The following is a 3164-nucleotide window of genomic DNA, read 5'->3' as shown; positions in this document are numbered from 1 at the left end:
TTCAGCTTTGAGGGAGGCCAGCGGGGTCGAGAGGCAGGGACAGAGAGAAAGGCCAGGAATTGTGGCTGGGAACCCACCCCACCGTGGCGCCCTTGGCGGCCCCATTGGAAGGAGGAAAGGGGTGAAATCTCGTGAGAATTCTGATAAATGGGCTCCTCCACCCCTCCCCCTCCCCCAATTAAAGCGCAGCTCTCCGAGCGCCGCGTTGCAGAAACCACTTCCAAGCCAGGCATGACATCAACATTTCAGTGATAAGGGGTGGACAATGGGGTGTTAGACTAATAGAAAAACACCGCTGGATAAGGCCGGCTCCTGATACCTAGGCTGATGGGAAATACCATTGTCTGTCCGCTGTCAGCTGAGTCCCGGGGCGACAGGGATTCCAGCGGCCACAGGCAGCAGCCGGGAGGGCAGCCCGCGGGGCTGGGCGGGGGAGGGCACCGCGGGAGCTGGGGGCGGGGCGGGGCCGGGCAGCCTGGCTGGAGTCCGAGGGCTGCACGCCCAGGGGGCGCCGGGATCTCCGAGCCTCTGGGCGTGGCACGTAGAGAAGACCGCCTCCGCCCCTGAGGAGGTTCAAGTGCGGCGGTTCAAGTTTCCCGGGTCTCCTCAGGTTCGCGGACGCCTGCAATCCCGCGACTGGACCTGCAGTTCACCAGCCTAGGGCTGCGGCCCGAGAAACCCACCCCAAGGAGAGGTGGAAATGGAAGGCGACCGCCACTTGCCTCCCGGCGGTGGGACTGTGTTGCTGGATTCTTCTCTGCTCACAGGTGTTATTTGCTTCATCGAGTCTCAGAATGGTTTTTTTTTTTATTTTATCAAAGTAATACGCGTATTTTTGTATTTTAAGTCAATCAATAGTAGAAGGATGTTTAACAACAACAAAACTGGTTTCCTGCCATCTGCTCCCCATCCCGTCACTGTGCCCTGTTCTCCTCCCCAGAAGCAACCAAACCACTGTCCACTGCTGGGGCTGCTTTTGGCATTTGCCTGTTTCTGAATAATGCGCTCATGCTGCTGTTTTTATTGATCAGTTTTAGACATCATCTAACTGCTTTTTCATATGGTGGATGAGAACTTAGCACCTTGCACTGCTCTCCCTTTTACCTTATCTCTCTCATTCTTCAGTAGCTACACAGTATAATTATATTGGAGTAAAAAAATTATCAGTGATTATTCTGACAATGAAAATATTGCTGTAACCCTGTTTCCTAGACCCTGTTTCCTCTACTTTGTTAAGGTACTCCTTTGTCTTGCTGGAGCATCTCCTTCAGTACCTTCCTCAGAAAGGGCACATTTTTTTATTTGGTAAGGTACTGAAGTCGAAACTGGAAATCATTTTTTCATAGTACTTTAAAAGGATTGCTCCCTTGTCAGACTTCTCAAGACACACGTTCCTCTTCCTGAGACTTTGTATGGAAACTTGTCTTGTTTTGTCACTGAAAGCTCTTAGGAAATTCTCCCTACACCTGTTGGAATGTTTCATGGTGATATTTCTTAATGTATCTTTTCATTCATTGTCTTAGATAATCAATAGGCTCTTTTTTTGAAAGATTTTATTTATTTGTCAGAGAGAGAGCACGCACAACAGAGGGGGGAGGAACAGAGAGAGAGGGAGAAACGGGTACCTAGCTGAGCAGGGAGCCCAACGTGGGGCCCTATCCCAGGACCCTGGGATCATGACCTGAGCTGAAAGCAGACCCTTAACCGACTGAACCACCCAAGCGCCCCAGTCAATAGGCTCTTAATCTGGAAACTCACCTTTAATTCTGATGAAAATTCACCTATTATTTCTTGGCAAATTTCTCCTCTTGCCCATCTTCTCTATTCCTTCTTTCTAGGACTTCTATTAATTGGGTATTGGATATCCTAAATTGATAGTCTAAATGTCTCATCTTTTACCTCCTATTTCTGGTGGAGGAGGAAGGCATTTGTGTGAACCTGATGGTTCAGTTTGCCAACTTCCTATCTTCATGGTCAGGGCTATTCTCTTTCCCTCTCCACTGACAGATCACAATAGGGTGAAGACATTTAATATGAATTGCACAAAGGAGAGCCTTGGATATTCTATTCATTTTTTTTAAGTAATGAAAAAGAAGAAAATTTTTACAAAAATTAATCTGTAGGGATGCCTGGGTGGCTCAGTTGGTTAAACGCCTGCCTTTGGCTCAGGTCATGATCCCAGGCTCCTGGGATGGAGCCCTACGTCGGGCTTCCTGCTCAGCTGGGAACCTGATTCTCCCTCTGACTACCACTCCGCCTGCTTGTGCTCTCTCTCTCTCTCTGTCAAATAAATAAATAAAATATTTTAAATAAATAAATAAATAAATCTGTAAATATTTTGGTCCTCAATCTTATTTGGCTCTCATATATTTGGCTCTCGTATAACCCATGCTTTCATACACAGATACTTAGGAACTCCTTTTCATGTGCCTGTCTTGGACCCTTGTATGGCATTTCTTGAGAGAATTTTGAGTTTCGCATGGTGGTGTTGCCTGGCTGCAAACAGATTGCTCTTGGCCCGGTCGCCATCTTTGTCCCTTTAGCGGTACAGTTACGTATTAGCATATTTTCCTTCATTATGTTATCTGACTAAATGGAAAACAAAAATGAAAGTGCCAGCACTAGTGATAAAAAGGGTTAGGTCTCCGGAACTTCATTCAGTTGAGGCAAGAAGCTGCCAGAGTGGCTAGCCAAGCTTCAGCTTTGAGCTGAAGCATGCTGAATTAGCCAGGCTCGTGGTGTTCAGTTTGGAAGGAAAACAGCACAATTAGAGAATGAGGTGTAATTGAAGAGTCTGTAATCTTTTTTAGATCTCAGGAAATAGAGTCCCTTTAGAATATATAAATCTATTGCTTTGTTTGGCACATTTGAAATGGTCTGTAGTTTCCTATTCGGAGAGAGAAAGTGGATAAGACAATGGGACTCTCCGAGCCTCCTCAGTCCCTGAAAGTACTCCCAGGATCAGTGTCCCCACCTGTGTCTGCAGCTGGGCTCATACGAGCCCATGGAGAAAGTACTCGCAGGTTTGGAAAGCTCATATGCTCCCCCAGTGCATATGTGTGAGGGTCTGGCCACTCCTCGTTGTCCCTGGATGGTTTGCTTCCCTCAAAACATGACTCTTGGTTCTATTTTAGGACAGGGGCTCCCTGGTTGAGACCACTGCC

This window comes from Ursus americanus, chromosome 13, assembly GCF_024610735.1.
Source record: "Ursus americanus isolate L20-20 chromosome 13, mUrsAme1.1.p, whole genome shotgun sequence".
Lineage (NCBI taxonomy): Eukaryota > Metazoa > Chordata > Mammalia > Carnivora > Ursidae > Ursus > Ursus americanus.
The sequence above is the reverse complement of the archived record's forward strand: the minus strand, read 5'-3'. Positions refer to the sequence as shown.